Genomic DNA, 11,883 nt, shown 5'->3' with positions numbered 1-11,883 from the left:
AACAGCCATTCGAACGGCAGAAAAAGGCTGGACCCATGCAAGCCGCGTCAAGGGGCCTCTGAGAGACCGTTCTTGGGAAATCACTAGCTCACCTGGGGACTTGAAGATGACTCTTCGGAAATCATAAATGGACACATGTATAATCGTGGAACACGTAAGCAATCATAGTCTATTAGCAGGATACGAATACATTAGCACTGAGGATGTCAAGGTAAAATGTGGTGTATCCAACTGTAATTGTTGTCCTTTTATTTGTTTTAGCTGTAAGGTGTGCCGAGAACGGTGGTGGACCCATTGCCTTTATGGGTTCCCCTTCGAGGGTATGCCAAATATGCTGGGGTAAAGAGAGTGGACTCACCGAATTAACTTTAAAAATTAAAGTATCTCAAGAATAATTTGGAAACATTCTAACAGATGATGGAAGTATTTATACGGGGCATAAATCCAGAACTTTATTGTTATCACCCCAATGAACCAATTCCATTTATGACTAACATTATTAGGGTACAGTGTCGTAAGACCTTACAGGGGTCCGGTGTGTTTCACCTGAAATAAAGAATAAAAAACTGGGAAACATACCTACGGAGGCAAGTGTCTAGACGGTGCATATACTCTCCTGAAGAATACCCTGCTGCCGAGAAGATGGTACCCCTCGTGACTCAAAGCAACCGGGTCGACGAGCGAGGCAGAGGAGTAAAAGACTGTGGAGAAAGGAAACCCCAGAGTGGGACTGCGCCAGATGCTGGAAGAGTTGCCTCAGGGATAATAAAAGAAATCCCACCAAGTATATATCAAACGACAACTGTACTGAGAACAATTGGGCCCTGGGAATACAAACTGTAGCCCCTAATTGGTCGGGTCTCCACCCTTCTCGATATGCCGTGTTTCTAATTACGATAAGTTACCTGAGCACAAATGTTAATGGCTATCCACACCAACCCTTTAAATGGACCCTAAGTCGATTCGAAGATCAGACAGCTATCGCGACCCAGATAACACCTGGAGAACCAAGTTTTAATTCCTCTTTGTGCCAGCTAGTCCCGAGAACCCGATGTTGGAAATATATGGGATTCTATATTGCCCTAGTTCAAATCCTGGAAAAGGGTACTGTAACTCCCCTAATCAATATTATTGTAGTTATTGGGGTTGTGAGACCATAGCCCCTAGTTGGATACCGGGATGTGGCAGAGATAAATACCTAAGGGTCCAGTGGGGTCCGTATGGATGCACCCCACCGAAGGGTGGAAAGGACGTGGAAACTGTAAATACCTTTTCCTAAATATTACACAACCTACGGATATTGGGTGGACAATTGGAAGAATATGGGAGTGAGGTACACAGAACCCGGAACCGATAAGGGAGGCTCATACTAATTAAGAAAGAACCAATACCCAGGCCCCTCTGGGGTTGGCCAAACTCTATTATTATTGCAGACGGAGAAACGGATTTAACAGAAATAACTCCATCTGTTTCTGAAATTAACACCAAGATAAATCTGCCAGAACCTGGAACTCCGACTCCTACCCCCCAACCAACCCGTTATGGAACCTGTTGCAAGCAAGCTTTCAGGTCCTAAATACAACCAATCCTAATATAACGAAACATTGTTGGTTATGTTATGATACACGCCCACCTTATTATGAAGCTACAGGAGTAGATCACAGGCATAGAAAAGCTAATGGTACTAACCCGGCTGGATGCCTATGGGATACTCGGAAACAAGGAATTACCATGTCACAAGTCACCGGAAAAGGAAGGTGCCTAGATCTAAACAACATCTTTGCAATAAAATTGTCCAAGGGCCAAGTGGGAGACAGGCGGACTGGTTACTCCCAGCTGAAAACGCAAAAGGGGTTTGCTCTCAAACTGGAGTCACGCCCTGTTTATCAACAAAGTATTTGATTGGACAAAAGAATTCTGTATACAAGTTATTGTAGTACCTAGGGTAATTTATCACCCTGAAAGCTTTATGTACAGTAACAAGCCTCCTCACTCCATCACATACAGAAGCGTGAACCCTTTACCGCTTTAACCGTGGCAATTCTTATGGTCACTGGAGCTGCAGGAGCTGGAACCGGAATAGCCTCACTAGTACAACAAAATCAAGGACTACACGACTCTGTCTTTCCTTTTCACCCCGAGCTCCCAAAGCACCAAGGCAGAGGCAGGCAGGGCACTCGTGCGCTCAGGTCGCACCACGGAGGAGAGAGCAGGAACAGCCCTCTGGCACCCAGGAGTAGTAACAGCAATTTCTGCTCTCAACTGGGGCTTAGTCCATGTGCAAGCACAGTACTGATCCAGATACGAAACTGAGGGTGTCGGTTAATCCCAGGTGCCACGTACACTGTACCTTCTTCCATCGCCTCCTCTCGATGAACTGTTTTCCACTCTCTTCCACCTCAGCCCAGCTTAGATAACTGCATTCTGGCTCAGGGCTGACTGGGGGCTGGCAACCCACCAGCAGGAACCGCTCTGACCCTGGTTGTGGGGTTGTCCCTGGGCTGAGCACTCGGGCCCAGGCCTGGTGAACTGGGCCACGGTGGGGCTCGTGGCGGTGAGGTCTCCAGGTCCCCCCAGGCCCGGCCACGCTGGGAGACACCTGCTCCTGCGCCTGCAGCTCCCCTGGGCCTTGTGCTGGGCCTGGGCCCGGGCCTGGGCCTGGGCCTGGGCCTACCTTTAGCCCTGGCCCTGGCCCTGGTCCCCCCTCGCCCGGCTGCCCCAGCCCGACTCTCACCCATGGCTGCTCGGCCCCTCGGCCTCTGTGCCCCGCCCCAGGCTGGCTGGCACAGGCCAACACCGGCTCTGCTGATTGGCTCAGCCGTGGCCAATGGCGTGCCTATTGCCGGCGCGAGCAGGGGCAGCCCGGGCCTCTCCTGCCAGAGCTGGCCTGCGCCCGCTGCCCCCCCACCGCAGCTCGCTCCTCAGCAGCCGGGACACTGGCCTGCGGAGGACGGCCTTCGAGAAGGGCCGTTTCACCTGGAGCTGTTCTCTCAGCAGCGCAAGGTGTGTGCACAGCTCTGCCGTCCCTCGGTGCGCTCCCGGGGTCTGGCCTGCTCAGGGAGGGAGGGGAGGGGGGAAAGGAGGGGGGAGAGGAGGGGAGCTGCCTGGATGTGCTCCGCATGGGCACGTCTTTCCCCAAATGCGGGTCTGCCTGTGCTGCAGCCACAGCCCTGGCAGGAGGAGCTGCGGGACGGGCGCCGCTGGCGTCGGCCAGGCCGGCACCTGGCGGGAGACAGGGCTGTGCCCCGGTCCCACCGCCGTGCTGAGCCCAGCACCCAGGGCCTTCCTCAGGCCTGGCCTTCCCCTGGGGCTGAGGAGGAGAGACGCCCTGTGCTGGCGTGGCCAGGGCATCGTCCTGCGGCCAGCAGGAAGGACGGAGCCCCCGTCCCTCTCCCCAGGGGGGCTGCCCAGTGTGCTTCGCTTCTGTCCCGGGGCTCCCCAGCGCTGGCAGGCCCCGCAGAGCTTCAGGGCCAAGCAAGTGGCGGGCGCCAGGGGCTCGTGGGGCTCAGGGCAGCTTTGGGCATCTGCGAGGCCGAGGCGTGGCTGCCCCTTTGCTTCTGCAGATGCAGTGATGTGCTCCCCCTTGATGGTGAAAACTGTTTCTCCTCACGGCACGTGGGCTGGACAGCTGCCACGTCCCTGTTAGTCTGGGAGGCCTTGAGGGAAGCGAGGAAGTCCCAGCATGCTCACAGGTAGGGGGACAGTGGAAAGGAGCCATGTCAAGGTTGTGCTGCTGTTTCACAGCTGAACTCAGCCATTTGTGTGCATCCCAGCTGTCAGCTGTTCAGAGGGTTGCTTCCTATTTCTGAAGGGATTGAGGCCACCAAGCTTGGTTTATGTGCTTGGCAAGCTTGTTTCCACTTTGGTGTCCTTTGTGGGGCAGTGGAAATAAGGAAGCTGAATTTAAAGTGTGGCAACATTTCAGTGTAACACTGTCAGCTGTTCAGAGTGTTGCTTCATATTTATGAAGGCATAAATTAAGGATTAGGGGTTTTACCCCTTCAATGGCTCCATGAGAGAATGGATACATTTGAGTGAAGGTGGGGGATCTTCTCTAGTTCGTAGGCTAATCATTTTTTTGGATTTTAGGAGTCCTGCTTCAGTGGGATCCCACCCCAAACATGGGCAGGAGTTTTTGTAGTTCTTTTAGTAGGGTGAGTCTCTAGGGCTTTCCTGTAATGGGGCAACTAATTTAGATAAATTGTTGATAGGTCTCTGGATCCGCATGCCGTGGGGGGAACAGTGTAAATTTGCCTGCACTTTGCAGCGTCAAGGTCTCCCTAAGAAATTTGTTAGGCTGTTTGCAAGTAGTATAAAAGAATGCGTAATTAATAGGGGCCTAGCTGGAGGGGCATCTCTTCTGAACAGGGTATGTGTTGGGGACTTCAGTTCCCATGATATATATTTGTTCCAATGTGTTCCTGTGTGTTTAGAGCTGAATGCATAGTGCCCGTATCTATTAGGCAGAAATAATTTCCCCCTAACACCACCCTAAGGGTCAGCTGGAGCTCTTGTTGTGGGTTTTATAGTATTTAAAGTCATGTGGGCGTTCTTCTCCAGCAGCTTCTGCAGCCCACCTTGGATTATGCTCCTGGATTCGTATACGCTCATCTGGGGTAAGCACCGATTCAAATAATTGTTGGACGTCTGCCCAAGTTGGATCGTATGCTCTGAGGATACCCAAATGGTCCGGACTACTTTTCTGGGTCATTTCTGAGCTTGGGCATCTGTTGTTACCTGCCCCTGTGCTCAGCACTGTCCCTGTCCTCACGCTCAGAGCCATACCCACCTGCCACGCTTGACACCCTTCCCATCCCAGTGTCAGTGCTGACCCCATCCCCATGCTCGGCACTGGCCCCGGCCCTGGCCCCGGCCCCATGCTTGGCCCTGGCCTCCACGCTCTGTGCGAGCCCTGCCCCTCACCTTGGCCCTGGCCCCCCATTCAGTGAGGTCCCCAGCCCCATGCTCAGCAGCACCCCTGTCCCACGCTGGCATGGTTTAACCCCGGTAGGCAGCTAAGCCCCACACAGCCACTGACTCACTCTGCCCTGCAGTGGGACGGGGAGAGAATCAGAAGGTTAAAAATGCAAAACCTCGTGGGTTGAGATAAAGACAGTTTAACAAGGAAAACAAAACAAAACCAAACCAAGAGAACAAGCGATGCAGAAAGCCACAATTGCTCACTACCAGCCGACTGATGCCTAGCCAGTCCGGGAGCAGCAGCAGCTCGCAATTTTATTGCTGAGCGACATCATAAGGTATGGGATATCCCTTTGGTCATTTGGGGTCAGCTGTCCCAGCTGTGTCCCTCCCAAGGTCTTGTGCACCCCCAGCCTGCTCGCTGGCGGGGCTGTGTGAGAGGCAGAAAAGGCCTTGACACTGTGCACGCACTGTTCAGCCATAGCTAAAACATTGGTGTGTTACCGACACTGTTTTGGTCACAAATCCAAACCATAGCACCATACAGGCTACGATGAAGAGGCTTAACCCATATAAAACCAGTAGACATGCTCAGCGCTGTCACCAACTCCACACTCACTGAGGTCCCCACCTCTGTGCTTGGTGCCATCCCTGTCACACGCCTGCAATGTCCCCAAAGCCCAAACTTCAAAGTCGCCACCCCCCTTGCTCGGTGCATCCTCGTCCCCACGCTTAGTGCTGTCCACATCCCCATGCAGTTGGCCCCGTTCCCGTTCCTGTGCTCGCCACTTTCGGCGTGCCTGCGATCGACAAGGTCCCTCTCGACACATGTAAGGCCGCCTTTCAGCGACTCCCAGAATGGTGAGGTTGGAGGGCACCTCTGGAGACCACCTAGTCCAAGCGCCTGCTCGAGCAGGGTCCCCTGGAGCAGGCTGCCCAGGCCTGTATCAGCCGGGTTGGGCCTGTCCCCAAGGCTGGAGACTCCACAGCCTCTCTGGGCGACCTGTGCCAGCACTGCAGCCCCGTACGGGTGCAAGAGCTCTACCTGCCCCCACGCTCGGCGCCGTCTCCACGCTGAGAGCGTGCTGAGGGCTCGGCCCCTGCCTCAGCACTTCAAACCCACCCCTGTGAGGCGGTGGCCGTGTCACAGGGGGTGGCAGGTAGCCGAGGGCGCCCCTGCCGTATTGGGGGCACACGCAGATGGGTGGTGGTGATGTCACAGTGGCCACTGTGACCCATTGCCAAGGCCTTGATAAAGGGCTGCTGGCCTCCGGCCGTGCGTCAGTGCGACCTGGTGAGGTGAGGAGAGGGCAGGGGAGGAAGGGGCTTGCCAGGGCTGCGAGGGAGGAGGGGAGCCTCACACCTCGGGGCTCCGGGGCCTGTGCTGCAAGCTTCACCATGTCCCGCCGCTCCTCAGGGTTGGCAGAGGAGCGTCCGGAGGAGAAACCCCGGCCCTGCTGGGCAGAGGATCTCCAAGCGCTCACCGTCGACGTGCAACCATGTTCGCAGTGAAGCAGCAGGACCCCGACTCGAAGGAGCAAGGTGAGAGCAAAGCATCCCTCCCTCCCACAGCTGCCCATGGCTGGCAGAGGGTTGTCGGGGCAGTCTGCGTGCGGCCAAGACCGGTGGCAGGGAAGGCAGGAGCTCCCCAGTCGCCGTGGGGCAGGGTCCCTCCTCTCCTCAGCAAGCGGGGCCCAGGCTGGGCTGTGGGCACCTGCTGGGGCACCCGTGCCTGCCATGCTCCCTTCTTCTGCAAAGGCCCCAGCCCTGCCCTTCAGCCAGCTAGGCAGGGACAGAGCAGGGCCTTGGGGGCGATCCCGCAGGAACACTTCCCCAGCCCCGCAGAGGTGCTCATCCCAGCGGCATTTGCTCTCTCCCCTCCAGCATGCATGCTGTGTCGCCGGCAGAGGCTGACCCGGATATCTGTGGGTGCAAAAGAGCGAAGAGAGGGCTCTGTGCCCACACGTATTGCCTGGTGAGTTCTCCTGGGGCTCCCTCCAGCTTTCGGCCAGGGATGGTCCCTTCCTTGCTGACCTAATGAGCTCCCGGCCTTCTCCGCTCTGCAGTTTTCTTGCCAGCAGGCTTTTTCCGCAAGAGAGCAGGAACGGGTTTCTCATGGAGGACATCAGACGTGCAATCCAGGCGGCAGCCCACAAGGTGAGGACCTTGAGCAGGGAAGTTTGCCCCGGGAGAGGCTTGCGGGAGCTCCTCCTGGAGCCCAAGAAAGAAATCGCAGCCCTTCCACCAGCTCTGGGACAACCGCCTGCTCCCAGCAGCTCCACAGAGGCTCCGGCACAGGCCAAAGCCTCGTGCGCCAGGCGGATCTGCGGGGTGTGAGCCAGCAGTGCCACACAGCCTGCGCCCTGCCCAGAGGCGTGGGGCTGGCCACGCAGGCCCTGAGCCTGCCGCTGAGGGGGCTGCTCTGCTCTTTCCAGCGCTGCTTCGTTTGTGGCGAGATGGGTGCCACCATCACCTGCCAGGAGAAGGGGTGCGTCCGCAGCTTCCATCTCCCCTGCGCCTCAGAGGGTGAATGTGTCACCAGTTCTTTGGGCTGTACAGGTAAGGGCTGCCGGCCCGTGCAGGAGCCTCCTCGTCTTCAGCCCCCTCCTGTCAGCAGTGGATGCACAAGTGAGGAACCCCCAGGACACTTCCCAGCAGCCTACCACAGCCACAGCCACAGCCACAGCCAGAGCCAGAGCCCAGACAGGGTCTGGGCTCCTTCACAGCTCCTCTGCCCTCCTCGCCATCTCCGGGGAAGGACTCAGCACTTCTCACCTCACCTCGCCCATCCCTTCCATCTTCCCCCAGGTCCTTCTGCTGGGAGCACCGCCCAGAGCAGGCAGTGCAGGCCACTCCGGAGCAGAACAGCACCTGCATCGTCTGCCTGGAGCTCGTGGAGGACAAAAAGTCCTACCGCACCATGGTGTGCCCAGCATGCCAACACGCCTGGTTCCACCGGAGCTGCATCCAGAAACAGGCTGTCCACGCTGGCGTCTGCTTCCGCTGCTTGCATTGCCGAAACGAAGATCAGTTTGTGATGGAAATGCTCACCATGGGGATTCGAATCTCCAAGAAGGTTGGTTTTTCTCTTCCCAGCTGCCAAGACGTCGGGCACAAGCGCAGCGCCAGGCCAGGGAGTGCCCCGGCAGGCCTGGCCTTCTGCTGTCCCCTGCCTCTTGTCCTCAGCTTCATGGAGGAGCTGGAAATGGTGGTGGGGGCAGAAGCGCAGGACAGCCTGGATCTGCCTGATGCTGGGGCAGCAGGGGCTCACACTTTTCCCTTCCTTCTGCAGCAGACAACCATCATGGGAGAGCGACCAAGCGTTCGGACTGGTGTATCAGAGGCACAGCTGCTGCAATGCCAGCAAGTGCCTTTGTCCGGAGGCAGGGACAGGCGGAGGAAGAGGGGTAAGTTGCCAAAGCAGCAATGGAGGGCTCTGCACGGGATCTCTGTCTCCGCACGGGCTTGGGGAGGAAGGACTAAGAACAAGGGCTCTGCTGGGCAGTCCCTTGCTTGCCTCACTTTGTCCTCACAGCTGGCAACCTGTTGCTTCCCCAGGCCCTGGCAACTGCTCCTGTGCAGCTCCTGTGCTGCCGAAGGCACCCACCGACACTGCTCCTACTTGAGGAACAGCGCAAGCACCTGGGAGTGCGACTGCTGTGCTGGCCTGGGCACTGGTAAGAGGCAAAGCGCCTGGGTGCCCCTGGGCTGGGGCCAGTGTCCAGGCTAGGCCTGGTAGCAGGGGCTTAGGGTGGGCTTGGCTCCGGGAGGGCTGTGGGCACCACAATGGCCTCCTGCCCCGGGGCTGGGTGGCCGTGCTGCTGACCTTCCTGCCTCTCCTCACAGCCTCCAGTGACAATCCAGCGCTTACCAGCCCCAGCACCGCCAGCCAGTGTGCATCAGGGCTGTCCCACCGCTCCCTGGTGTATGAGAGCAGCAGGCCCACCATCACCCAGGCACCACTGGGGCCCATCCCGCAGCTCCCCAGTGCCTGAAAGCAGCAGCCGCTCCAGGCACCCTGGGCCAGACCGGATCCGACACCGCTTACGGTTACAACGGCGGGCGCAAAAGCCGTACAGCCGGCCTGGAAATCAGCGCGGGACCAGCCGTGTGCCAGCCCCAAGTGCTGAAAGCAGCACCTTTGGCACTGCCAGCCAGCTGGCACGGGGACCATCTGGCGCTCGCCAGCACTTGAAGCAGCAGCCCCAGCACCACCAGCCAGGTGGCACTGGGCCTGTTCCAAGGCTCCCCAGCGCCTGCCAGAAGCAGCTGCACAACTGCCATCCAGGCACCACTGGGGCCATCCCGCAGCTCCCCAGTTCCTGAAAGCAGGAGCTGCTCCAGGCACCCTGGGCCAGACCGGATCCGACACCAGTTTACGGTTACAACGCGGGCGCAAAAGCCGTACAGCCGGCCTGGAAATCAGCGCGGGACCAGCCGTGTGCCAGCCCAAGTGCTGAAAGCAGCCCAGCACTTGCCTGGCAGATGACTGGGGCTGTTCTTTGCTGCTCTGGCGCTCAAGAGGAGCAGCTCCAGCTCCACCAGGCAGGCGGCATCGGGGCTGTCCGTGGCACTCTGGCGCTCGAGAGCAGCAGCGCTCCAGGCACCCTGGGCCAGACCGGATCCGACACCGCTTACGGTTACAACGGCGGGCACAAAAGCCGTACAGCCGGCCTGGAAGACGCTGCTGAGCAGTCATGCACCAGCCCCAAGTGCTGGCCCCCATCCCCAGCACAATAAAGCTGGTTGCTCGTCTCATCTGCACTGGGAGATCCCACGCTCATTTGTCAGTCATCCTCCTCTGCCTTTCTCGAGGGGCAGCATTAGGGGACGGGACTGGGTGGGCTGTCTTCTCCCCGAAGGTTGGCAATGCCTTCCCCAGACCTTCCTCCCCACGGGCTGGCCTTGGCCAGCTGCCCAGCACCTTGCCATGTGCTTCAGGCCTTGCTGGCCCCGGGAGGCTGCTGTTCAGCATCACTCTGGAGAAGCGATGTTCCACGCACCCCCTGAGCCCCGTCTGCACCCGCGGTCTCTGCCCCTTCCCCACTCCCCTGCGACAGCTCTTCCCCACCTCTGGGAGCAGCTCTGCCGTCCCAATGGCGCTCCCTGCCCCAGGGAGGGCAGCCTTGCCCAGGATGCCCTGACTGGGCCCCAGCACCCTGGCATGTCCCGGGGAGCGGCGGTAGCCTTCCCAAGTCCAGCTGAAGCTCAAGAGGGTTTCTGCCAGTGGAGCTGCTGTGGCACTTCCATCACTTGGCAAGGTCTCTAACTTTTCGTGGGTTCACCTTAGTTTCTGCTCTGGGTGAGATTGTTGGCAAGCATTGAATTCGCGCAGCCTGGGCTCCTGTTCAATCGTCTTGTTGCTTTTTGTCCCAAAGTGCTTTGTCAGACAGCTGTCTAGTGAACGAGGCTTCTAGTGATGGTTCGCTATCTGGATATGCAGAAACAGGAGAGGGATGGAAGTTAATGTTTTTAAGCTGGATGGACACAGCAGCTTGACTTTATTAAGTGTCTCGGTACATGTCAGATCAGCTAGGAGAGCATCCTCTGCCTCCTAGTGATGCTGGGTAAGATCACAAATCTTTAGTCTCGTGCTAGGTTTTCACCGGCAAACACTTCTGTGTACTTCTTCCTGCATCTGCTTTTGTCTCTGTAAAACCGACAGCTGGTCTCTGGGTCTTTTGCTTTGTAGTCAGTGATACTATTTTGCAGTTTAGTTCATCTGCATTCCTCTCTTTCTCTCACTCCCTCTCTGGTTTGGATAGCTGAATCATCTCATGACCTGTTCAAGAGAAGATTAACCAGGCGCGTATTCCTGTACTAAGGAATACAGTGGAGGAGAGAAAGGCAGAAGCGTCTCATCAGGCCACACGTAAAAATGCAACGGGATCGGCAGTTTCAGCCGTGTTTGGCAGTGGTGTTGCTGTCGCCCTGTGCTAGCTCAGTGCTTCTAGCTCAGACTCGGTGCAAAGGTTGCCTGTGAGTTTCTTGCTTGGTGCTGCCCATGCCTTTGGTTGGTGGGGTCTGTGTGGTTGGCTGGAGTGTGGCTTCATGCCTTACCTGCTAGGCTGATTGATCTGCTTTGGGAAGATTTGGAGCTGTTGGACAGGTGGGACTGAGAGCAGGGAAGGCATCTGGCTTTGGGCTCTTGTTGGTTTCGTTAGTGCAAGGACGCGGACTGCTTTTTGGCTTATCCCTGCTGTTCGGTCCAGGTACATCAGCCTCCAAGAGAGGGAGAAGCCTAAAGGCAGCATCCTCCCCAGCAGGTTCTGTTCTAGGCGTCTTGTCTGTCCGATGCCCACTGTAGAACTGGTGCCTGTGAAGAACGATGTTGGGAGGTGCTGGGACTGCTTTCTCGAGGCAGAACTAGAGGCTGAGCCCTGAGCCAGAGAAATGCAAGCTCACAGGGACAGGCCTGCAGAGGCTGTGTAGAAGGCTAGTATGCAAGGCAACTATGGATATATGGAATACCATACATTGCTCAGGCTGTGCAACTGTTGGTACTTTATTCTTAAGAGTCACCAAAGGCAAAGAAAGACAGAATTCCTGCTTAGCGTCTGTTTTCTTCTCTTGGTTTTCAGTTCTCCTTCACCTTGGAGCCCAGCAACTTGCAGCTTTGGATGAGAAACATTTCCCTTGCCTTTAGCTCTTTTGCCAGAGCAGGGCAGACAGGGTCAGGCAGGTGCCAGTGTTGTAGAGCGAGCCCGGCGCGTAGCTCCTTCCACAACTCCTCCATGCTAGCTGCTGCTGAAGCTGCCGTGCTGAAGCCACAATCTCTCAGGCCAAGCAAAACTGCTTCTTTGATTCCACTTCTCTGCATCTTCACCCCCACCCGGAATGAGTAGCGACTCTCACAGTAAAGGGAGCTGCTGTGGGGTCCCTCACAGCCCTGCAGCACGACCTGTGGTGTTTCCTGTATCCCTGGAAGACTTGAAAAGGAGAGAGCAGGAGGTGGCAATGTTT

At 57.0% G+C, this 11,883-nt stretch overlaps 1 pseudogene; it reads left to right on the top strand.

The window, feature by feature from the left end:
- The first annotated feature begins 6,419 nt into the window (after positions 1 to 6,419).
- On the top strand, positions 6,420 to 8,670 carry LOC127028896 (PHD finger protein 7-like; annotated as a pseudogene).
- Positions 8,671 to 11,883: the final 3,213 nt, after the last annotated feature.

This window comes from Gymnogyps californianus, unplaced genomic scaffold (genome assembly GCF_018139145.2).
Source record: "Gymnogyps californianus isolate 813 unplaced genomic scaffold, ASM1813914v2 HiC_scaffold_47, whole genome shotgun sequence".
Taxonomy (NCBI): Eukaryota; Metazoa; Chordata; class Aves; order Accipitriformes; family Cathartidae; genus Gymnogyps; species Gymnogyps californianus.
This window is presented reverse-complemented; position numbering and strand designations above follow the sequence as displayed.